At 47.1% G+C, this 26,585-nt stretch overlaps 1 protein-coding gene across 1 annotated transcript in view; it reads right to left on the reverse strand.

Moving 5' to 3' along the window:
• The window catches only part of GGCT (gamma-glutamylcyclotransferase), a 515,743-nt gene that overhangs the window by 184,123 nt on the left and 305,035 nt on the right, over nucleotides 1–26,585 (reverse strand). The window lies entirely within an intron of this gene.

The following is a 26,585-nucleotide window of genomic DNA, read 5'->3' on the forward strand; positions in this document are numbered from 1 at the left end:
TGTGTTAGTATGCCTTTTTCTAATGAATATGAAGTCTAAAACTCAAATGCCTGTAATTATTTAGCCCAGAGGAGGTGGAAATGTTGTTCTTCTCTGTTGTCTTTTGCTAGGGCTACAGCAGAAATCTGATGGCCGGTTAAAGAGGAGGCCGGTTAAAGGGAGACCAGATAAGATGGAGTCTACTATAGCTACACTAAAACACTTGCTGTGGAATTCAGAAGGCTCAAGGGTGTAACAGTTTTATTTTAAAAGTGGCATAAACAGACAGGAACTTCAGAACTGATAAAGTATCGTAGTGGCAATAAACATGGATTCAGGAAGTAGTGCAGCATTCATTGCTTTGCTCTTGTGCATTACGGACTCATCTTTTTGTAACACAAACAAAAGTAAATTATCAGATACTTTATTTGTTGACTTATGAAATGCATTTGGGAGAGGGGATTCTACTTGCCACAGAACCTGGATCACTCCGTTTCAAGCTAGCAGTGTAGCCACTGATTTGCTAACTACATCTGTACAAGATTCATCTCAAAAAATATACAAAGGTTTCACCTTCCTCATCAACTAGTATCCAAACAGTAATGTTTGGGGTCAGTTTTATCTTGCATACCAACTCCATTCCCCAGGACATTACTGATGTATTACTATGCAAGCAATAATGCCCAACAGGGTGTGTGTTATTGTGGAAATAATACCCACCCAGGGGTGTTCTGCAGCCCAATGCCTCGGACGGATGGCCTCTACACCCCTGGAAGGGCTTTATTTCCACAATAACACAGACCTTGGAGGGCAATACTGTGCTTAGAGAATGGGCTTTTTGTAAAATTGTGTTTTACTTAATTTTGTTTTTTTATTACTGTTATTTTTTTTACATATTTTTGATGTAAAATAGTACCTCCGCCTAATGTTTCAAACTTGCTGTAGCATATGTTAATGGTGCTGCAGGAAGCATTTTAGATTGAAAGTATAACACTTTAAAATATCTAGGTATTTACTTTATTTTTTTTGGTCACTTACTCCTAAAACATTGTAGCCTGTCACTGGAAAATGAAGTTACTAAATAATGACGTAATTTCAGTTTCAAACTTTTATTTCCTTCAGAAAATACACATTGACACAAATCCTTTTATGTAAGCATGTCTGTAATTTTATAAGAGGAATGACTAAAACTTGTTCCTATTTTTGAGCCTTTGTTCCCCTTTACCTTAGGCTTTATCCAGATTTCTTCAGCTGAAAGGTCCAGAGATATGCAAACCACTATACTGTTGCCATTGGTCGATCTCACTCACTTTCTCACACGCACACACACACACACACACACACACACACACACACACACACACACACGGATGGACTTTTCAGTAAAAGTTCTGACACCACTTTTAGGAGGAGTTAAGGATCAGCCCTAAAGGACAGCCAATTCTTGTGTAAGACCAAAACAAGGTTTCATACAAATAAAGACCTACAGCTTTGAAATCCTATAAACAGAAGTGATGGTTTGCAAAAAAAATTGTCTTCAAGAGGTGCTGAGACAGCTATATGAAGTAGGGGACTAGTATATCTGTGAAAAGCGGCTCAGTATTAGATATACACCAATCATTACACCTTCTACATTAGTCCTAGTCTTGTATTATTAGTCCTTTAGTCTTGCTTCTTAACATTTTCTAATACAGCGTCTGAGAAGCTGAGATCACTCTTTTCAATGCCTATTCATTCAGTCATTCTCAATTACTTTGTCCATAACAAATTATTTCTTTAATTCCTTCTCATTCGATTTACTTTACTATTACATCACTGGTTCTCATAAAGAATGCTTTATACTACTATCTCACACTAAAAAGAAGTTATGTACTTACCATAACGTTCCATCTGAGTAGTTGTACTTCATTTGTCTTCAACCTGTGAGTTACGGATCCGTACCGGATCCGACATGGCTGCATCACCAGCATCTGATCTGACGTCTCAGCTCCTCCCCTTACCCATACTGCCCCCTGTCTCCTTCCTCCCTTCAGATCGAGTTTGCTGCCCTATACCTAGCATATACCTGACCCAACGAGACCTTAGCACAACTTGCACTGCACAAATCTGAGCCAAAGCATGGCCTAAGGTATCCCTGATGAGAACATCTTCCACTTATATAGCCAGTATCACAGTGACAAGGTAGGGGGAAGGAGGGAGGATGGTTGAAGACAAATGAAGTGCAACTACTCAGATGGAAAGTTATGGTGAGTACATAACTTCTTTATCTGAAGTAGTTTACTTCATTTGGTCTTCAACCTGTGGGACAGAGTCTTCAGTTGCTTTGCACCTGAGAGGCCCTCATGGAAGGATATTCTGGAGCACAGCAGAGCCAAAAGATGCCCTGTTTCTGGAAATTATGTCCAATTTGTAATGAGAAATTAAGGTATGAGATGAGGATCATGTAGCCGCTGAACAAATATTATCCAATGATACCCTAGACCAGAAGGCCGCTGAAGTAGCCATAGATCTGGTAGAATGTGCTTTTACTTGACCTGGCGGGGAAAGTCCTCTAACATAGTATGTCCAAAAAATGCATTGTGTGATCCACCGCGCAACTGTAACCTTAGATATTGGTTTGCCTAGGAAGGGTCTTGAGTATGAAACAAACAGCTGGTCAGATTTTCGAAAAGCTTTTGTTCTGTGCAAATAAAACTATAATTGTCTATGCACATCTAGCAAGTGTAACTTATATTCTCCTTTGTTTTGGAAACTTGGAAAGAAGACTGGGAGATTGATTGTCTGATTTATATTTACTTCTGATGCCACCTTCAGAAGAAAGGAGGGGTTGGTATGCAAAGATACTCTATCCTTGTGAAAGACCAAGTAAGGAACTTTGACAGACAGAGCCTAGAGTTCCGTCACTCTCCTGGCAGAGGTAATGACAACTAAGAAAGCCGTCTTCCAAGATAGATACTGCAAATCCACTGAAGCTGTAGGTTCGAAAGGGGGCAAGATTAAAGCCTGAAGCACTAAAGTAAGGTCCCATGGTGGTGTAGGATCCTTCACCGGGGGTCACAGCAGAAAGGTACCTTTAAGGATGGTCTTGCAAAGTTTAGATAAGGCCAAGGAATTCAAGTTTTCCCCCACATGAAAATTCGAGATAGCGGCCAGTTGGACTTTGACAGTGGAAGAACTGGCACCCTGCTGAAAAATACTCACCAAAAACTCCAATACCGCAGATACTGGACCAGTAAAGTGATCCAATGCTTGCTGCAAAGCCCGTATTGGAAAACATTTTCATTTAATATGCTATACTCTTCCGATTGAAGACTTGTGAGCCGCCACCAGAATATTTTTAACCGGGGAAGATAAACTGGGTGTCCTAATAATCATGGGAACTGGAGCAGCCAAGTTGTAAGCTTCAGACTGACCAGGTCTGTATGAGGGATCCTTGAGGGATGGGAAATAAGATCCAGATCTACAGTCCAAGATGGAACTACTAGGTGAGACCAAAACGATGGGAAACAGACCTGGCGAGGCCAGAATGGGGCAATGAGGATCACCAAGCTCCCCAGCCTGCGTGTTTTCTGAGGAAACTTTGAAATAAACAGCAGAGGTAGATAAGCATAAAGTAGACCGGGAAGCCAAGCATGAACCACAGCATCTCTGGGGACCTCTCACTGAGTGGGGCTCAGAGCTAAGAACTCATTGCATTTCGCATTGGAAGGAGATGCGAAGTGATCGCAGCAAGGCCGACCCCACTTTAGAATGATCTGCTCTGACCACTGAAGGATTCAGACACCATTCGTAAGGCATCAGGACAGACCTACTGAGCTTGTCCGCATAAATGTTGGACTGTCTCGGAAGGTGCGTTGCCACCAGAAAATGGCTGGTGGAAATCGCCTATTCCCACACTCTCGTAGCTTCACGACAAAGTGGGTAAGATCTGGTTCCCCCCTGTTTGTTGACATACCAGACCCCGACATATTGTCTGTCTGAATAGCAATCACCCCTAGAGGAAGATGGGCATGAAGTGCCTGCAACGCCAAAAGCACTGCTCTCATCTCCAGGACATTGATATGTAAATTGGTCTTGGATGGGGACCACGTGCCTTGGACAATCCTGCCCAAACAATGCCTCCCCCAACCTAGCTGGGAGGTGTCCGTGGTCACCGTGGCCTTGGGAAAGGGTGAAAGAAAGGGACGTCCCCTGATTAAATCTGGGGAAAGAATCCACCACCGAAGAGAGTCTTTGCAAACTCGAGAGATTTGTAGCAGTTGAGACAAAGGTAGACCTAAAAGAGACCATTGAAAAGCAAGAGTCCACTAAAGAATCTGCATATGAAGGCACGCTAAGGGTAGAAGATTGATCGTGGCTGCCATTGACCCTAGTGCCCTCAGAACTGTTTCTGCTGTTGAAATTGGACTTGCAAAATGTACAGCATGTGTAGCTTCAGGCTGTGTATCCTGTCTGGAGTAAGGAACACTTTCATCTGGATAGTGTCCAACCGAGCCCCAGTGAAACCTAAGATATGAAGTGGGATCAGTGATGATTTGTTGAGAGTGATGCTGATGCCCAGTCTCCAAGCCTAAGCTAAGAAATAATCTCTGGCCTGGCAAAGCTGATGCTTGCAGGGGGCAGCAAGGAGCCAATCGTCCAGGTAAAGAAAGACCTGAATGCCCTGAAGCCTCAGGTGAGCTGCTACTACTGCCATCACCTTGGTGAACACCCTGGGGGCTGTGGTTGAGACCAAAGGGAAGGGCTCTGAACTGATAATGATTGGCTCCTAGCTGGAAGCGGAGGAACCTCTGGGAGCGTCTGCCCATTTTGATATGTTAGTATGTGCCTGAAGGTCTATCAAGCACATCCAGTCGTTTGCCTGCAGGTAGGTAAGGATGGATTGAAGAGTGACCATCCGGAATTTTGCCTTGGCTACTGACAAGTTCAAGGTGGATAGATCCAGAATGGGTCTTAGGTCCCCCGTTTTCTTTGGCACTAAAAAAAACCTGGAATAAATGACTGATCTGGATTGGGCTAGAGGGACAGGCTGGATGACTCGTTTTCTTAGCAGCTTTTCTATCTCTAGAGCTGCTTCCTCCCTTTGCACGGGTGAGATGCCTGGTAGGTGCTTCGGTGGAAATGGTGTTTCAGTGAATGGAATGGAATAACCTCAGTATATGATTTGCCACACCCATTGGTCTGTTGTTACAGACTCCCATACTGCTGAGTTTACTGATAGGTGCCCCCCTGATGGCCTCCAGAGATGAGCAGCTGGACAGCCTTTCAGGGCTGCTGCGCAAGTCGGTCCGAGAACGGGTCTCAGGAACTGAAGTTCCTTGGACCCCTCTGCCTCTAGGGCGGCATCTGCCATAAACCCCTCTGCCTCTGAAGGAAGGTGAGTCCTGAGTGTCCCGGGAAAACACCCGAGACTTCCGGACCCACATCTTCTTTGTCCCTCGCTAATTCCTGGAAAAGAATCTTTGCGGGGAGGAGAAGCGGATACCGACGGCAGACAGTGCCTTCCCATCCTTCTCACTCTGGACCAAGGTCTCTCGAACTGACTTCCCAAAAAGGGAAGAACCGTCATATGGGGCATTTGTGAATGATGCCTTGAAGGGTTCCGAGAACTGACAAAGCCAGAGCCAGGCATGGCGCCTGATGGCAACGCCTGAACCAGCTGTCCTAATGGCTCCTTCTGTAACATGGGAAAGGAGGCGCATGATCGTATTTACTACTGCCTTGAGTGTGGCCATCCGAGCGGATAACGTCTTCTTGTCCGCCACATACATGGACTCAGGGGTTGACTCAGTGATCTCCTTGACCAAGTCTTGGTGCAGCCGAATCACATATGCCATGTAATTCAGTGCTAAGAAGGAGAATTAGAAGAAAGACAGAGCGAAAAAACCCAAAAAAAGTCACTTACAACAACCAACAAATAGCTGAGAACCCAGACCATGATGCTAGCAGAAATAAACCACCAAGGTCAGTGGGAAGGAGGGAGGGAAGGTTGCTGACAAATGAAGTCTAACTACTCAGATGGAACGTTATGGTGAGTACATAACTTCTTTATCTGAAGTAGTTAACTTCATTTGATCAACAACCTGTGGGACAGAGTCCCTAGCTACCCGTAATCATGGGAGGCCCTTAAGGAAGGATATTCCGAAGCACTGCAGAGCCAAAAGAAGCCCTTCCTCTAGACACCATATCCAGCTTATAATGAGTAATAAAAGTGTGAGAGGAAGACCAAGTAGCTGCTGAACAAATGTCATCCAGGGAAACTCTAGACCAGAATGCAGCAGAAGTAGCCATAGAATGGGTAGAATGAGCATGAACCCCTTCTGGTTCTGGTAATCCAAGTTCTTCATATGCTTGTAAAATACAAAGAGAAATCCATTTAGCGAGGGTCACCTTCGAAACCGGTTTACCTAAAAAGGGTTTAGCAAAGGAAACAAAAAGCTGATCAGATTTAAGGAAAGGTTTGGACCTATGTAAGTAAAAATGTAACTGCCTGTGAACATCCAGCAAATGAAGTTTGTATTCCCCTTTATTTTGAAAATTAGGGAAAAATACAGGCAGATTAATAGACTGATTAATGTTTGACTCTGAAGCAACTTTAGGAAGAAAAGATGTGTTAGTCCTGAGAGACACCCTATCCTTATGAAAAACTAGGTATGGGGGTTTCATACATAGAGCTTGAAGGTCCGACACTCTCCTGGCTGAAGTGATAGCTACTAGAAAGGCTGTTTTCCATGACAAGAATTTCAAGTCACTTGATGCTGAGGGCTCGAACGGAGGCGCAACTAAGGCCTGAAGAACCAAGGTCAAATCCCAAGGAGGGGAAGGGTGTTTGATAGGAGGTCTCAGTAGAAAAGTATCTTTGATAAAGGTCTTGCAAATTCTGGCAGCAGCTAGAGAATAAGAAGTTATGTACTCACCATAACGTTCCATCTGAGTAGGAAACTTCATCTGTCTGCAACCTTTGGGTATCGGATCCGATCTCGGATCTGAGCTGGCAATTTGTTTCACAGCTATCAGATCCGAGCTCCTAGCTCCTCCCCTTACCCATAATCCCCTGCCAACCCTGACTGACCTCAGATCAAGTTTGCCCCTACACAAGCAGCTAAAAAGGTTAAATACGTCCTGAAGGGGACTAGAAGAAGGACATCCAGGGACTAAAACTTCTGAATGTCAGGGGGAAGGAGGGGGGATGGTTGCAGACAAATGAAGTTTCCTACTCAGATGGAACGTTATGGTGAGTACATAACTTCTTAATCTGAAGTAGGCACTTCATTTGTCTGCAACCTTTGGGACAGACTCCCCAGCTACCTGGATCTTGGGCGGCCATCATGGAAGGATATTCCGGAGCACTGTGGAGCCAAAAGATGCTCTCCCTCTGGAGATAACGTCCAGCTTATAATGGTTGATAAAGGTATGAGATGAGGCCCAAGTGGCTGCGGAGCAAATATCATCTAAAGACACTCTAGACCTAAAGGCAGCGGAGGTAGATATAGAGCGAGTAGAGTGTGCACGAATTCCCTGAGGTGCGGGCCTCCCAGAACTTTCATAGGCCGATAGAATACACTGTGAGATCCATCGTGATAAAGTGACCTTAGAGACAGGTTTGCCTAAGTTAAATTTGGCAAAGGAGATGAACAACTGGTCGGATTGTCTATGACCAGCAGTCCTGTGAATGTAAATGCGCAGTTGCCTATGCACATCTAATGAATGCAGTTTGTATTCTCCTTTGTTCTGATACTTAGGAAAGAAGACTGGCAGGTTAATGGATTGGTTGATATTGGCCTTTGAAGCCACCTTGGGAAGAAACGAGGGGTTGGTCCTGAGGTACACTCTATCCTGGTGAAAGGCCAAGTACGGGGGTTTTACACAAAGGGCCTGAAGCTCAGAAACTTGTTTCGCTGAAGTAATAGTGACAAGGAATGCCGTTTTCCAAGATAGGTACTTAAGATCAACCGAAGCAGCAGGTTCAAAAGGGGGAGCTGTTAATGCCTGTAGGACTAGTGATAAATCCCAAGGGGGTATAACTTCCTTGACAGGAGGTCTGAGCAGGAAGGTACCCTTTAGAAAGGTTTTACACAATTTAGCCATAATCAAGGGACCTGACTCATGTCCCACATGGTAATGAGAGATAGCTGCCAGTTGAACCTTGACCGTAGAGCAGCTAGCCCCCTGATGAAACAGACCTGTAAGGAAATCCAACACAGTCGGTAACGGCGCTGTGAAGGGATCTAAGTTATGATTCTTCGCCCAGATGGAGAAACGCTTCCACTTACTGCGATAGACCTTCCTAGTGGAAGGTTTGTGTGCTGCTCCTAGGATGGCTTTAACTGGGGAAGAGATTCCGGGAGTCCTGACTAGGAGTGGAACTGGAGCAGCCAAGCTGTCAGCTTGAGGTTGTCCAGATTTGGGATCAGGAGATTTAGGGGATGAGATATTAGATCCGGTAGGGGATCCAGAATCCAAGGAGGATTTACCAGGTGAGACCACAGGTAAGGGAACCACGCTTGACTAGGCCAGAATGGGGCAATGAGGATCATTCTGCTCCCCAACTGACTGGCTTTCTGTATGAGTTTCAGCATCAGAGGTAGAGGTGGGTAAGCATAAAGTAGACCGGGAGGCCAAGCATGCACCAGTGCATCTCTCGGGGATTCCCCGAAGGGGGGAATTAGGGCGAAGTAACTGTTGCATTTTGTATTTGAGGGAGAAGCAAAGAGATCGCAACAGGGATGCCCCCATTCGGCAAAAATCCGCTTCGCTACCTGGGGATTGAGAGACCACTTGTAAGGGGGAAGGATGGTGCGGCTGAGCCTGTCCGCCAGAATGTTGGTCCGTCCCGGAATGTGCATTGCAATAAGAAAGCGGTTGGTGGAGGTCGCCCATTCCCACACTCTCATGGCCTCTCGACAGAGAGGATAGGACCTGGTTCCCCCCTGTTTGTTGATGTACCAGACAACTGACGTTGTCTGTCTAGATCGCAATAGTTCCTACAGGAAGAAGGTTCTGAAGTGCTTGCAACGCTAATAGCACCGCCCTCATCTCCAGGATATTGATATGCAAAGAGATCTCTGTGTCATTCCACGTGCCTTGGACCGTCCTGCTTTGGCAATGCCCCCCCCACCCGAGGCGAGAGGCGTCTGTGGTCACCGTGGCGAGGGGAGGAGGCGTGGAGAAGGGACGTCCCATATGGAGGTCCGGAGATTGGAGCCACCATAAGAGAGCCCTCCTGCAAGCCCTGCTGAGGGGAATAGGATGGTTTAGGGGATAATGTAGAAAGGACCACTGTACTTGAAGGGTCCATTACAGGACCCTCATATTTAGACGAGCCAATGGCAAAAGAGTGATTGCCGCCGCCATGGAGCCTAGAGCCCTCAGGACCAACTCCGCCGATGGGGCTTCTAATTGGAGGATGGCCTGCACATGAAGCCTTAGGTTTTGTAGTCGTTCTGCAGTCAAGAATGCTAGAAGGTTTCTTGTATCCAACTTGGCCCCTATAAACTCTATCACCTGAGTCAGAGCAAGAGAAGATTTGTCCCTGTTGATGGTGATGTCCAGCTGGGGAGCAAGCCGGAGGAAGTAGTCCCTGGCTGAGCAAAGTAGATGCCTTGTCGGGGCGGTCAGGAGCCAGTCGTCCAGGTATGGAAAAACCTGCATTCCCTGGAGTCTCAGGTGGGCCACTATCACTGCTAATACTTTGGTAAACCCCCTGGGGGCTGTGGTAAGGCCAAAGGGAAGGACCCTGAACTGGTAGTGACTGGCTCCCAGCCGGAAGCGGAGGAGCCTCCTGGATCGTCTGTCCATCTGAATGTGGTAGTACGCATCCTTGAGGTCTATTGAGCACATCCAGTCATTCTCCCGCAATAGGGGGAGGATGGATTGAAGAGTAACCATCCGGAATTTTTGTTTGGTTACTGACAGGTTCAAAAGGGAGAGGTTGAGAATTGGCCTCAAGTCCCCCGTCTTTTTTGGCACCAGAAAAAACTTGGAGTAAAAACCTAATCCGCGCTGGTCTGGGGGGACGAGTTGGATGGCTCTTTTTTCTAGGAGCTGCTGAATCTCTGCAGCTGCTACCTCCCTCTGATCGGGTGGTACATCGGGGAGGTTTCTGAGTTTGGAGACATGATACAGGGGAATTTGGTATCCCCTGGATATGACACGAAGCACCCAGCGGTCTGATGTGATGGACTCCCAAGCTGCCAGGTGCCTCGAGAAACGCCCCCCCGATGGCCTCCAGAGTGGAGCAGTTTGGCAACCCCTCAGGGTTGCTGCATGGGCCGATCAGAGAAGGTTTCTCTGGACCCACAATTCTTCGGGCCCCCTCTGTCTCTAGGGTGGCGTCCTCCCTGTCCTCCTCTGCCACGGAAGGACTGGTTGTCCGGAGCAGGCTGGTAATGTTGCGATTTCCGGAACCACATCTTCTTCTGTCCCTTTTGGTTCTTGGAAAAGGACCTCTGGGGAGCAGAGCAGCGGACTCCGACGGCAGACAACGTCTTCCCGTCCTTTTCGCTCTGGACTAAAGTCTCGCGAACTGTCTTGCCAAATAAGGCAGAACCATCAAAAGGGGCATTCGCAAATGACGCCTTGAAGGGTTCCGCGAAGTCACAATGTCGGAGCCAGGCCTGGCGTCTCATGACTAGGCCTGCTCCGCTGGCTCTAGCGGCTCCCTCTGTGGCATGGGACAAAAGCCGCATAGAGGTATTCGATATAGATCTTAGAGCGGCCATGTGAGTGGAATACAATTGTTTGTCCTCCGCTGACATGGACTCCGGGGGGGAAGCAGCGTACTCTTTGATAAGGTCTCGCTGCATCCTAATAATGTGTGCCATGTAGTTCAGGGACCTTACTGAGAAGGTCGCTGAACTAAAGACCCGCTTCCCTAGGCGATCCATCGAGCGGGACTCTTTGCTCGGTGGATGGACCGAGGGGCTCTCCTGAGCTAACTCCATCTTAGTGGCTGCCGCCACCAACATGGCATCTACGGGGGGACCCTTGCTCCAGTGGGACCTCTCTGAAGGGGGGCTCAGAATCCTATTGGGGCATTTGGGAACTGGCTCCACAGTGTCCGGCTCCCTCCACGCCCTGGTGGTAATAAGGTCCACCAGGGGGTTGGGTGGAGCGGACACCCAAGAGGTAGAAGGGCCTGCTTCGAACGCTTCCAGGAACACGGACCCGTCGAAGGAAGCCTTGGGGGCAGACCACCCCCCCTAATCCTGAGCACTTCCATGATGTCTCCGAAGGAGACATCCTCGGGGGGTGACCTTGGGGAGCCTTCCCCTTCATCCAAGTCCGTGTCTTCTGTTAAGGACTCAGGGGAGTCCACGTGCCTCCTCTTACACTTCCGCTTATGAGGAACATCCTCTGGGGGGCTGTCCGAGGAAGTCTCACCAGCAACATCTTGTTCCAAAGGAACGACCTGAGACATCGAAGCAGGCTGTCCCTGTGGCCGGGCAATGGAAGCCAGACCCAGCTGAGAGGGAGTGCAGGATGGGGCCGAGGCAACGGCCGGGGGTCCGGATGCACTCAACAGAGCCCTCCACCGCATCCAAGGCCGAGGGAGAGTTGCTCTCTCTCGGATCCGAGAGCCGACTCCCACTCGGATCCGATGGGGGGATTGGAACCAGAGCCGAGACCATCAGATCCGAAGGACCCGTGTGCTCTGACCCGGACGGAGCCGAAGGCACAGTGAATCCCTCGGACCCACACCCAGCTCCAACGCTGCCCTGCTCCAGGCGCTCCGAACCCGGGAAGCGGGTCGGAGAAGGAGCTATCGGGGCAAAAAAAGGCGTTGAGCTCCTCCCTGAAGGGGGGGGGGTAGGAGCACTCCCATCTGCAGCTGGGCCTGGATGAACCTTCGCATCATCCGGTCCAAGTCTGCATCTGACAGGCTATAAGTGAATCTCGACGAAGGCCACCGAGGCAGGCCGGGAGTGCCGCCTCGATGACCTCGACGGAGATTGGGTCTCCTCCTCCTCGGGTCCCGGTGACAAGCATGGGGACCGGAGCTGAGGAGGAGGAGACTTGGAAGCCATGGAGGGAGAAGCCCGCTTAGCTGGGGGGGCCCGAAGTGGAGGCCTCGGCCCGCAGCTTGTGGTGCTTCTCCCTCTTTTTCTCCCTCCTGGCCTCCCTCTCCTCCGGCGCCGAAGCAGGAGTTTGAGTCCCGACCGGGGGGAGAGAGGCAGGAGTGGCCGCCACCGAGGACTGGGTTGTGGCCACAAGAGCACCAGAGGCCAAAGCCAAATCTGGGGGCAAAAGTCCTGCCAGGATCAGCTTCGACCTCCGCTCTTTCAGTGCCCTGGGGTTGAATGCTGCGCAGATAGCGCACCCTGAGGAGAGGTGTTCAACCCCAAGGCACCGAACACACCGAATGTGGCCATCCGCCGGTGAAAGCTTATGGCCACACTCGGTGCATTTAGAGAAGATTGGTTTTGGGGCTTCTGACATTATACTACAAAAAAAGCAAACTCACTCACACAAGGCCCCAAACACACACCGACCCACACAAACACTACGCACCAGCGAGGGGAGGGGAGGAATTTACACTAAAAAATACAAGAGTCTAAGACTAAAATAAAAGGGAACCTAACACACTCAACCTTTTAATAAAAAATTTACAACAATAAGTAAAATAAGTTGAAAACTTATCTGCATAGACTAGGAGCTCTGAATCTAGCTGCTTTCACTAAGCTTGGCAAACTAGATCTGAGGTCAGTCAGGGTTGGCAGGGGATTATGGGTAAGGGGAGGAGCTAGGAGCTCGGATCTGATAGCTGTGAAACAAACTGCCGGCTCGGATCCGAGATCGGATCCGATACCCAAAGGTTGCTGACAAATGAAGTACCTACTTCAGATCCTGAACTTTCTCCTACATGAAAATGGGATATAGCCGCCAGATGGACTTATTTATTTATTTTTTATTTTACATTTGTTGACCGCGCTAGTCCAACTGGCTCCACATATAGACAAAAGGAGATACATCATGAGGACAAATGACGTAATACACATTATTACCTATATCTGAAAACAGGAAAAAAACACGTGAAAGAATATGGAAAAATCTAAGTAACACAATGTTGAACATTCTAACATGTTTTAATACCAAGGAGGAAGTATAAGATTAAAGAAAGAGAAGCAACAATAGAGAGAGATATATATAAATAGACAGAGAGATTTAGGGCCATAAAGATGAACGATGACGAGGAGCAGTCTGTAAAGGTAGAAAAAGAAAGGTAAGGGAGGAAGCAGAAGGAACAGACGAGTAGGGAGATTAATAGATGGAAGTTATTTTAGTCAGGATTAGAGCAGGGACACATCCAGTGGCTTTTAAGTTTAAACAAAACAGTGGAAGCAATAGAAGTAAGTTCAGAAGGAAGTTGATTCCAGTGTTTTCCAATGGTATTTGAAATAAGGGAATCACCTGCTAGGATTTTAGATTTCGTTAAGGTAACTAGCAGTTTGCTAGATGAACGGAGGGAGTTTAGATTAGAGTAGGGATGAAGAGGTTGGAGAGTATAGGTGTGAGGTTGGTAAAATGCTCTATGAACAAATGTGAGTTGGAAAGAAGTAACATGTTAGATAGTTCAAGCCAGTTAAGTTGCTGCAGATTCAGACAGTGGTGGTTTACCAGTAACAAATCTAGATAGTTTAGAGAATATTTTTCTTGAGGTTAGTATAAATAGGTGAAGCATAGAAGAGTAGAAATTAGATGAGAGTGGGCAAGGGTAGCTTTGGCTGAAGAGGTTAAGAAAGTTTTAATTCTAGAGAGCCGAGTTTTCTGTTTACAGATTTAATGGTATTATTGATATGACAATCAAAGGTGAGGTTGTTGTCAATTGTGACACCTAGTAGTTTGGTTGTAGGGTCAGGTGGTATAGTAGTTCCATTGCTAGATAGGATAGTAAAGTCTAATGTAGGGATCTGGTAGTTTAGTTTTTAGCATTTAGAAGTAGGCATCGTTTTGAGAACCAGGTTTCAACTTTTGAGAAAACAGCTTGAGTATTAATTTGTAGTTCCGAGATGGATTTAGCAGAGCAAATTAATGTGTTGTAAGTCATTTATAAAGAGAAAGTGGTCCAAGAATAGATCCTTGGGGGACCCCAAGTGAGATAGGGAGAAGGGATGAGAGTTTGTTATCCCAAAGAACGGCTTGTTTCCTGTTTGTAAGATAGGAATTAAACCAGTGGACAGCCTTAGATTCTAAGGAGAGAGATTCAAGAATTTTCAAGAGAATGGAGTGGTTAACCATATCAAAGGCCTTAGACAGGTCAATAAAGAGAGCTGAAGACAGGATGCTGTTATTGCGATTCTTATTAATATGGTCTGTAAAAGTGAGGAGAGCGGTAGTTGTGCTGTGAGAGGGCCTAAATCCATGTTGACAGTTACTGAGAATGTTGTGCTTTATTAAGTGGTCCATTAACTGATGATGAACACATTTTTCCATGATCTTTGCTAGTGGGGACAAGAGAGCTATGGGCCTATAATTAGAGAGTTCATAGGAGTTACCTCCTTTGTGCAAGTTTTTGGCTAGCACACGTTGATGCAAAGTGGAGACTTTCACTGTGGAAGAGCTGGCCCCCTGCTGGAAAATATGAGACAAAGTCTAACACCGTTGGAACTGGAGTGGTAAAAGGATCCAAATTTCTCTGAGAAGCCCAAATGGAAAAACGTTTCAATTTACTACTGTACACTTTTCTTTTAGAGGACTTGTGTGACACTACCAGAAAGGATTTAACTGGAGAAGAGATACCGGGAGTCCTGGCAACGAATGAAAATGAAGCAACCAAGCTGTGAGCTTGAGGCTGTCCAGATTCGGAGGAGGAATTCCCGAGGGATGACGAATGAGATCTGGAATGGGATCCAAAATCCAGGGCGGAGCTAGAAGATGAGACCGTAGGCAAGGGAACCAAACTTGACGAGGCCAGAATGGGGCTATGAGGATAACCCTGCTCCCCAACTGAAGAGCTTTCTGTAAGAATTTTGTCATGAGAGGAAGCTGGGGATACACATAAAGAAGACCAGGTGGCCAAGCATGGACAAGAGCGTCTCTGGGACTTCCCTCATTGGGGGAATCAGAGTGAAAAACTCGCTGCACTTCATGTTGGACGGCGATGCAAAGAAATCTCAGCAAGGCTGACCACACTTGAGGAAGATCTGTTCTGCTACATAAGAGTTCAGAGACCACTCGTAAGGTGAAAGGATAGTCTTGCTCAATTTGTCTGCCAAAATGTTGGACCGACCTGGGATGTGCATTGCTATCAGAAAACAGTTGGTGGAGATCGCCCATTCCCACACTCTCATGGCCTCTCGACAAAGTGGATAGGACCTGGTTCCCCCCTGTTTGTTGATGTACCAGACCGCTGACATATTGTCTGACTGGATCACAATAATTCCCAGAGGAAGAGAGGTATGAAGGGCCTGCAATGCTAAATGACTGCACTCATCTCTAGAACACTGATATGCAGAACGGTCTTGCTTGGGGTTCACATGCCTTGGACTGTCCTGCCTGAGCAATGCCGCCCCTCACCCTAAGCGGGAGGCGTCCGTGGTCACCATGGCTTGGGGCGGAGACATAACAAAGGGGCATCCTTCTCGCAGATCCTGGGACTGAAGCCACCACATGAGAGAAGCTTTGCACACTTTGCTTAGAGGAATCGGAAGGTCTAGAGACTGATATAGTAGGGACCACTGAACTTGTAACATCCATTGTAACACTCTCATATGCAGACGTGCAAAAGGAATCAGATTTATAGCTGCTGCCATGGACCCTTGGGCTCTCAGGACTAACTCCGCTGGGGGTGCAGGAATCTGAAGAAGTGCCAAGACATGAAGGGCCATGCTTCGAGTCTGTCTGGGATCAAAAATATCCTACCCTGAAGAGATATTATTCTTGCCCCTAAGTCTAAAATCTGAACAGGTTGAAGAAATACATTTCTGGCTAGCACACGTTGATGCTTGGTGGGAGCAGTGAGAAGCCAGTCCAGGTACGGGAAGACCTGAATGCCCTGAAGCCTCAGGTGGGCCGCTACAACTGCCATGACCTTGGTAAACACCTTGGGGGCTGTGGTGAGACCGAAGGGTAGGACCCTGAACTGGTAGTGACTGGCTCCCAGCCAAAAGCGGAGGAACCTCCTGGATCACCTGCACATCAGAATATGGTAGTACGCATCCTTGAGGTCTACCAAGCACATCCAGTCTTCCCCCTGCAAGAACGGTAGGATGGATTGTAATGTGACCATCCAGAACTTCTCCTTGGCAACGGACAGGTTCATCATGGATTGGTCGGGGATCGATCTTAAGTCCTCTGTCTTTTTTGGCACCAAAAAGAACCTGGAATAGATGCCTGATCCGGACTGGTCTGGGGGCACTGGCTGGATTGCTTTTTTGTCTAGCAGCTTTTTTTTATTTCCAAAGCTGCTGCCTCCCTTTGAGCAGGTGGGATGTCCGGGAGGCACCTTGTGGATAGGGGACTGTTTATGAAGGGAATAGAATAGCCTCTGGATATTATTTGAAGCACCCAGCGATCTGACGTGATGGACTCCCACTGGGCTAGGTGCCTCGAAAAATGCTCCCTGACTGCCTCCAGAGAGGAGCAGTCGGGCAACACCTCAGGGCTGCTGCGTGGGTCAGTCGGAAAAAGGTTCCCGTGACCCGAAGTTCTTCGGTCCCCCTCTGCCTCTAGGGGAGAAGAAGTCTGGAGTGTTACGGGACTGCTGAGACTTCCAGAACCATAGCTTCTTCTGCCCTCGCTGGTTCCTAGAGAAGAACCTTTGAGGGTTGGAGAAGCGGATCATGATGGCCGACAGCATTTTCCCATCCTTCTCCGTCTGCACTAGCATATCTTGGACGGTCTTCCCGAACAGGGTCGAACCGTCAAAAGGGGCATTTGCGAAGGATGCCTTGAAAGGTTCCAAAAAATCACAAAGCCGGAGCCAGGCATGACGCATTATGGCAATACCAGACCCGGCCGCCCTAGCAGCTCAATCGGTGGCATGAGATAGTAAACGCATGGACGTATTTGAAACCGATTTGAGAGTGGCCATATGAGCTGAGTATGTCCATTTATCCTCAGCCGAAATGGACTCCAGGGAAGACTCCGTGTACTCTTTCACAAGGTCGCACTGAAGTCTAATTATGTGGGCCATGTAATGTAATGCCCTTATAGCAAAGGTAGCCAAAGCAAACATCCACTTTCCAAAATGATCCATTGCCCTAGACTCCTTGTCCGGAGGATGGATTGAGGAACTTTCCTGGACCAGTTCCTTTTTGGTGGCCGCCGCCACCTCAATGGCATCAACTGGGGAACCCTTACACCAAGTGGGCTTGTCAACAGGAGGGCACAATATTTTGTCTGGCCATTTGGGTATTGGCTCTACAGTGTCCAGTTCCTTCCAAGCTGTGGTGGTAATGAGGTCCACCAGAGGGTCAGCCGGGGGGGGGGCACCCAAGAGATAGATGAGCCTGCGTCGAATGCCTCCAGAAATACCGATTAATCCGAGGAAGGCTTTTGGGTGGGCCAGCCCCGCCCCGGCAAAGAACTTCCATTATGTCTCCGAAGGAGACGTCTTCGGGGGACGATCTGGGGGAACCTTCCCCTTTCTCCATGTCAATATCCTTAATGACGGATTTGGGGGGTCCATGTTCCTCCTCTTGCACTGGCATTTGCAAGGAGCCTCCTCGGGGGGGGGGGGTCTCTCCGGGGAGGGCTCACAAACAGTCTCATATTCCTCAAAGAAAACCATCTGGGGCGTATCAGACACAGGATGTCCCTGGGAGGACTGGATGATGGAAGACAAACTCAGCTGCAAGGGAGCAGGGGCGGACTCCGAGGAAAGAGTGAGGGATCCTCCAGAGAGTACCCTCTCCACAACGTCGAAGGCTGAAGGGGAGCTGGCTTCCCTGAAACTAGTGAGGTGGGTAGCCGTGCCCCTCGGATCCAACAAGGGGATCGGAGCTGAGGTTGGAACAGTCGGACCCAGAGGGATGGTATGCCCCGACCACAACAGGGCCGACGACACACTCATCACTTTGGATCTGACACCCAGATCTTGGCTCTGAGAGCTCGGATCTGACAGGGGATCCGACAGACTAGAGGGCATGGCCGGCGTTGAGGTTGGAGGAACCTCCGGGGCTCCTTGGATCCATGGATTCTGAAACCCGAGGGTGGATTGGAGAAGGAGCTATCGGGGCAAATGTCAGAGTTGAAATCCCCGCTCCAGCTGGTGGGGGTGGGGGGGGGCAGCAACACTCCCATCTGCAATTGATTTTGCAGGAACCTTCTCATCATCCAGTCCATGTCAGCTTTAGAAAGGCTCCTTGTGGCTCTTCAGGACGCCACCGACACAGGCCGATGACCTCGAAGCTCTGGGGAGAATAGTGAAAAACGGAGCTGAGGGGAAGATGGCTTAACAACTTTCTCTGGAGTAGACATCACTTTAGCAGGGTGGGGTGGCCGACAGATCCAAGTCTACTTGTCTCTTGCGACCCCTCTCCCTGTCTCTATCTCTTCTTTTCTCCGTCTCTCTCTCTCTTCTTGTCTTTCTCCTTCCTGGCCTCTCTCTCACCCTGTTTGGAAGTGGGAGTGGGAGTCCCGGACAGGGGAGGAGGGCTGGAAGCCTGAACAGCCACAGCCGTGGCTGAAGAAGACAATGCAGAAGACGTGGCTGATTCCGCTGGCAAAAGACTTGCTAAAATCAGCTTGGTCCTGCAATCCCGCAGGACCCGGGGGTTGAATGCTGCACATATCTTGCAGCCCGAGGTGAGATGTGGAACCCCTAGACAAACCATGCACAGAGTGTGACCATCGGCCGGCGACAGCTTATGGCCACACTCTGTGCACTTAGAGAATGTTGTTTTTTGTGCCTCTGACATACCTATACTAACAAAGCTAACTAGCCAAGCATACTCACACACATGCCAAGGGCGGAAAGGGGAGGCCTACACTGGGTGAAAAGTTATAAAACTTTCCTTTTCTACTACTTTTTTTTTTTTTTTGGTATGCAAAACCCGAGGTTAAAGAGGGAAAAAAGATTAACTAATTACACACACACACACACACACACACACACACACACACACACACACACACACACACACACACACACGACACAGATCAAAAGTTTGTTTAACAAACCCGCTGTACCTGCCTGGAGCTCAAGAATCCCATCTTGGCGAAGCCACAGCAAACGAGATCTGAGGATTGGAAGGAGGTTGCAGTGCAGTATGGGTAAGGGGGAGGAGCTTGGAGCTCAGATCTATAGCTTGGTAAGCAGCCAGCTGAGATCCGTATCGGATCCGGGAACCACAGGTTGATAATCAAATGAAGTTAACTACTTCAGATCATTTCTTAACTTGGAATCATAAAGGGCAGTATTAAAAGATGATGCATGGGATGAAACACTGCGTGGAATCCACATTCCTTTTCTGCATTTATGAAAAATTTGATTCACACACCTTTCCTAGCATGTGCCTAGGAAGGCTGCATTACTGGACGATGTACTGGCATTAAAAGAAAACAGAGTTTCCCTTCCTTTTCCATGGCATCTAGAACTGCTATGTGGTCATAGTACAATTTAAGACAGAAGGCAAAATGTGTTTTTGTTTGCTTTTGTGCAAACTGCATATCTGAGTAATGGTAACATTCTTTAAAGTAAGAAACCATACTCGAATTGTATTAGGTGGCTGTGGACTGTAGTGGCTGCTTGTGTGTGTATATTATCATTTGGTAAGTGTTTACTCAGACTCTAATAAACTCTAGAAATGAAAATAGAAAGGTTAGTAATTACCATAACAATAGATCCAGGTTCTTTTTTTCCGTCTAGTTCAATCTGTGGGTTATTGGATCTGACTCAGATTCGGGACCAGACATATTCTATAGACTTTAGCCGAATGAGCGCCACCTCTTCTACCCATAATCCCTCACTCCTCAGGACTACCTCGGATCCAGTAGTGTGCCCCATAAACCCCCAAATTGATAATGCTCAAACTCTATGGGCAAATGACATGAAGGACCCTGTACAGAAGGGAAGAAGAAAAATCTCCCCGACTCAGTCATCCCAGAATCAAAAGGCTTTCCAACAAGGCAGTGATTGGAGGCAGGGATGGTTGAAACAGATGGAAAGAGACAACATGAATCTATCATTATTGTACATACATCATTTTTGTATCCAGTGTTGTTTTTTCCGTCTGTATTCAACCTGTGGGACAGAGTTCCCCAACCATGTAAAACCCTACGGAGGTCTCACAGAAGGGTATTATGCAATACAGTTGAACCAAAGGATGCTCTGGACCTCAAATGAACATCCAGTTTGTAGTGGAACACAAAGGTGTGAGCACCCACCCAGGCAGCAGCTGCAGAAATAGCATCCAATGCAGCTATGGAGAAAAATGCTGTAGAAGTAGCCATAGCTCTTGCAGGACCTTTGGGATTACCCTCCAAGTTCTTTCCTTTCAAAGTATACCCAAAAGAAATACAATCAGCGAGCCAATTTGGGAGAATAACTGTAGACACTGGCATGCCCAACTGGGCTTTTAAAAATGAAAGGGGGTTGGGCGGGTGGCCTAATGGTTAAGGTGTTTGCCTTACAAACACAAGGTGCAGGGTTTGATTCTCCCAAGGGATAATTGGCTAGGCTTAAAATGGCTTGCAAGGGCACTTAGCCTAGTACTAATCTATGAATCTATGAACCTATGAAACAAACAACTGTTTAGACTTTCAAAAATATCCAAACAAAACCTCCATTGTATGTGAACATCAAGGCATTGCATCAAATATTCCCCCTTGTTAGAAAACACAGGTAAGTGAATGGAGAGGTTCAAATTATTCTTTGTAGCCACCTTAGGAAGAAAGGAGGGGTTCATGTGAAGGGAAATCCTGTCTTTATGAAGAACCAAGTATGGCGGTACTGACAAGAGGGCTTGCAACTCTGACACCCAATAGGCGGATGTGAACACCACCAAAAATAGGGTCTTCCAAGATAGAAAAATTGAAGTCAATCATAGCAGAAGGTTCAAAGGGAGGAGCAGCCAACACCTGGAATGTGAAAGGCAATCCCAAGAAGGGACAGGGTTCCAGATTGGAAGATGTAATAAAAAGGTATCCATGAGAAAGCCTTGGAAATTTTGAGAGCTGATAAAGGCACATTATCTTTACCAATGTGGAAACTGGAAATGGCTGCCAATTGCACCCTAATAGTAGAATAACTAGAGCCCGAGTGAAAGAAATCTGTCAGGAAGTCAAAAACAACCTCTATGGGGGCCAAAGAAGATTCAACCCCTTAGAGATAGCCCAATAAGTAAAACGTTTCCACTTACTGGCATACACCTTATGTGTAGACAGCTTCTGAAAAGAAGACAAAATATGCACCATTCTGTTGGAAAGCTTGGGATTTTGGTCCATCAAGGGACTTTGAAAAATCATGTGTCAACTTTAGAGACTGAAGGATGGGCAGGACCAGGCCCAGCAGGTGAGAGATTAGATCCAGGATGGGATCCAAGACCAAAGGATGGTACTTCAGAAGAAGTCAAAGGAAGGGGAAACTACACCTGACAGGGCCAAAAGGGGGCAAAGAGGATTACTGTCGTTCTGTAACAGGCTGCCTTCTGAAGGAATTTTATTATCAGCAGAGTTGGGGATAGACATAATGGAGATCTGGGGCCAAGCATACAGAAGATGGTATCTGGGTGACTGTCCCCGAGGACTGACTAAACCATAACAGCTGTATTTGGTGTTGTAAGGGGATGTGAATAGATCACAACATGGCATGCCTTAGTGCTGAAAAATCTGAACAGCAACTCCTGTATTCAGGGACCACTAGTGCAGAAAGAGAATGTTCCTGCTCATATTCTCTGCTGATATGCTGTATCTCCCTGGCATGAGCTTTGTAACCAGAAACCACTGAGACAAAACTGCCCATTACCAAACTCTCATTGCCTCTCAACAAAGAGGATATGAGTGGGTTCTCCCCCTGTTTGTTCAGGTACCATATCACAGACATGTTGCTGGTCTGAAATGATATCCCACTCTTGAGGGGAACGCTCTGAAAACCCTGCAATGCAAGGAGGACTATGTTTATCTCCAAGACACTGATGTGCAAACTGACCTTGGTACTGGACCAAGTCTCATGGATGGTCCTCCTTCGAAATGTACTCCCACCACTCTAGAAGAGAGGCATCCTTGGCGAGCATAACCACAGGGTGAAAAGAACAGTCTCACAGCAGACACCAAGGCAGACTTCAATCACCACCAGATCTGATTCTGACAGATCTCTGTCAATGCTGCTGGAAAAGCTATCCCGTGCGTCAGACAAGACTATTGCATTGCTGACATCCACTGCAGAACCCTTACAGAGTACCTCACAAGGGGAGCCTAGGTTCATAGGTGTGTACTAGGCTAATGGCCCTGGACCCGTTACAATCCTAGCTCGTAGGAATACCCTGCCATCGTGCCACCCAACCTTAGTTCCCAGTGCCTCTGTCAAGTAGCGCCACTGGAGTGATCCCCAGGGTGAATTTTCTATTTCCCATCCACTCATCAAGATTTCTCTTGAAAACGGACAGTGAGGTGCTCTGTTTGACATGTATGGGAAGTCTATTCCATAGCATGGGCAGTCCCTGGGTTATGAACCTGTCCATTTAGCACATTCTGTTGATTGTGGTAATGAGGTTGAGGTCTCTGGAGTGTGTGGTGCGGAGGGATTGGGATTTCTTTAGATGTAGCATTTCTAACAGAGCTACATATGTTTCAAGAGCCTGAGAACAAGATGAGCTGGAGGTTTTAGGCATGAGAGCAAGATCCTACAGGGCTGACACTCTAGAGACTGGTAGTCTTGCAATCTGAGAAACTGTGTACAAGTAGCAACCTATAAACTCTATCAACTACACAGGAAGAAAATTGGACTTTTGGTAGTGGACTGTGATTCCCAAGAAGATGCACAGCTGAAGTAAGGTGTCCCTGGCTCTGATCAACAATGCCCTTGAAGAGGCAATTAGAAGCCAACTGTCCAAGTAAGGAAAGACCTCAAACCCATGCAACCAGAGCCAGGCTGCCACTACTGCCATGCATTTGGTGAACATCCAGGGGCAGTGATGAAACCAAAGGACTGCACTCAGCACTGATAATGATTGAGTCCCAGCCAGAAGCATAGAAACTATCTGGATCACCTTGCAATCTTTATATGATGGTAGGCATCCTTAAGTTTGATGGAGCACATATAGAGTTATCCTTCTTCAAGAGAGGTAGAATGGACTGCACTGTGATCATCTGAAATTTGGTCTGCTTGATGAAATGGTTGGCATGAGGTCCTCGATTTTCTTTGGAACCAAAAATAATTCTGAATAGATCCTGGTTTCATGTTGGTCTGGTGGAATCTCTTGGATGACTTGATTTACTAACTACTTATGGATTTCAAAGGCTGCATCCTTTCTCTGATGGGGTGGCACATCTAGGAGATGTTTAGGATTTAAACTTAGAGTATCGAAGAACAGTACTGTATAGCCTCTGGATACTATTCTAAACACCCATGCATCTGAGGTGATGGTCTCCCAAGCTTTTGAGTGTAGAGCCAAGTGAATCCCAACTGACTCCAGAGATAGACAGTCATGCAACCCTTCAGGGGTGTTGAAAGGGCCTCTCAGAAAAACCTCTAGAACCATCCCTAATGTGTGGATGGCATCCATTGTGGTCACCCCCACTGCCATGCAGGGAACCTCAAAAGGAGCTTCCTGGAATGACTGCAGTGCTTTCCCTAAAAAACAAGAGGTTCTTAGAGACATTCTATTGAGGAGTAGCAAAACACACTCAGACAGCATCCTCCCCTCCTAGTCAATTCTAGTCAATGTGTCCTGTACCTTGTGTGATGCCTGTGCACTGGTCCAGTAATCAAAGAGCCTCAATCCTCACCACTAACACCAGTGAGGGGCATCCACATTGGGAATGATAACAAATACATACAAAGTAAAGTACAATCTCCCTTAAGAGCACACAGAGATCACAGTTAGTCTCAGGCTGGTTTCTCCCTTTCTCTCCAGATCCCCAGTAAGACTCCCCACTGGCAAAGCTATAGGGTCCAGATCTCAGCCAAGTGGTCAAGCTAAAACTTCTAGCACCCTCTCTGTCCAACCAGTGCTTCGTGTCCCTGTCCAAGCAGCTGACACACACACAATTTGACATATGAGTTATATACAAACACTCCTGGGGAAGGCTGGCACAGGTTCTCCAGCTATGCCCCTTCTGCCCAGACTATACAGTAGTACCACTTGCCACCAACCACTAATATCAGCTACTAATAAGGCCCTTATCAAAGTGTGTCCAATTAGTACAGTGCGATATTATTATCTATCTGGTAAGTGTGACTGAGCAGCAAGACTTACTTGCAGTGGCTTTGTACAGTATCACTACATGCATGCAATGTACTCTAGAACTTAAATTATGTCTACACAAACCAGCCACAGTTGAAAGGTTTAAAAGAGATCACATAGAAATGCTTAAAATACTATAGTAGAAAAGTTATGACATCAATACAGAAAAACAGCTAGACTAGACTTCCTGTTTCCTATCTATATCTAACAGCAAACGCAGTTTTAAAATAAACTTACATATAGAGCAAGGCAGTGCTGGTGATGTTGTCAGTTCTGAAAACAAATGCAAAATGTTCTGAATCTCTCTCTCTGTCCTTAAAGTGATAACACAGTACAACTGACTCATTTCAGATTACACCATTATTCTCTGTTTCCAGGCTAACAGATTCAGAGTGTAACAGCCCTTTTGATCTTGCAGCTGGTCAGGAAGCCAGAGCAATAAAAGACATTATACTTGTAAATTCTAGCCATTAACTCTGATCTCAAAACAATAGGAATAATTCCTTCATTCAGACATCTCAGCTCTGAGTTTTGAGATCAAACAATTACACAATGCTTGACTTATCAGCTTTCCTCCAGCAGAGTGCAATGTGGTTACATTTTTGAAGATCAACATTTAACACCATTTTCTTCCATTTAAGAGAACAAGCATGTGGCTTATATTAATATTTACAAATGACAGAATTATCTACAAAATCCTATCTAGCTAGGCTGGCAGCCTTCACATATCTTCACATATCTTCCCCTGCGAAGAACTCAAGCTAGTTTTTCAAATGACCCTTGAGAAATGTTGCTTGAGAGGGATAGGTCTATCTGATTATACCTTACCCCATTCCCTGTCTTGAGAGCCCATCTGCATTGGCATTGCTATTCCCACTGCGGTCATGCACTGACATATCATATGCTTGCAACCCTAGTCTCCATCTTAGCAATTTGGCATTTTGCTGGCTGGCTCTGTGTAACCATGTTAGGGGATTGTGATCTGTCACTACAGTGAATTTTATTCCATACAGATAAGGCTGAAGTTCTGCAGTGCCCACACTATGGATAGACATTCCTTTTCAACAGCTGTATAAATTCCTGCCCGGGTTGGAGCCTATGACTGAGATAAACCACTGGATGCTCTTCTCCAACTGAAGAAATCTGGCTAAGTAGAGCCCCCACTCCATGGTTCGAAGCATCCACTTACACAACAAATCTTTTTGTTGTAATCTGGACTGACTAACACAGGGGGTCCTCCCAAAGCTTCTTTAAGCTTCTGGAATGCCTGCTCACATGCTGTGGTCCACACTATCTTATCTGGCCTGTTCTTCCTTGTCAGGTCTGTGAGGGGAGAAGCTATGGTACTATAACTGGGGACGAACTTTCTGTAGTACCCTGCTGTCCCTAAAAATGCCCTCACCCGTTTTTTGGTAAGAGGGGCAAACCATGACTGAATGGCTTCCACTTTGGCAGGTTCTGGCCTGATCTTACCACTCCCCACTCTATGTCCCAGGTAGGAGACCTCTGCCATACCCACCTGACATTTGTTCGGCTTAATGGTCAACCCTGCCTTCTGTAGTCTGCCCAGCACCTCCCTGACGTGTTGAAGGTGCTCTTGCCAGGAATGACTGTAGATGGCAATATCATCTAGGTAAGCAAGGGCAAACCCTCCTGCTTGCTAGGATATGATATACCAGCCTCTGGAAAGTTGCTGGGGCATTTTTCATCCCAAAGGGCATCTTTGTGAACTCATACAAGCCAAAAGGAGTCACAAAAGCTGACCTCTCTCTAGCACTGGGAGACAAGGGCACCTGCCAGTAACCCTTGGTAAGATCAGTGGTGGTAAGATACTCAGCCCCACCCAGCTGCTCTAGGGCCTCCTCTGACCAAGGCATGGGGTAAGCATCTGACTTTGCATGACTATTTAATTTCATGTAGTTCACACAGAACCTGGTGCTGCCATCCTTCTTTGGCACCAGCACCACAGGGAAGGCCCATGGACTTTTGGATTCTTGAATTATTCCTAGTTCCAACATTTCCTGTATCTCCTCCCTCAGACTCTGAATCTCTCAGGCAACCTATAAGGAGCCTGCCTAATAGGCCTTTGGGGTCCTGTATCCACCTGGTGCTGCACCACATGGGTGCACCCTAGTTTCCCAGTGAACATGTCCCCAAACTCCTGTAACACTGCTCGTATTTCTTGAACCTGGGTAAAAGACAGCTGCTGGGACATTGCTACCCCTTCCACTGAGGTGTCAGTCCAAGGCTCACTAAGGA

This window comes from Protopterus annectens, chromosome 3.part0, assembly GCF_019279795.1.
Source record: "Protopterus annectens isolate FY-2018-M chromosome 3.part0, PAN1.0, whole genome shotgun sequence".
In the NCBI taxonomy this organism is placed as follows: domain Eukaryota; kingdom Metazoa; phylum Chordata; order Ceratodontiformes; family Protopteridae; genus Protopterus; species Protopterus annectens.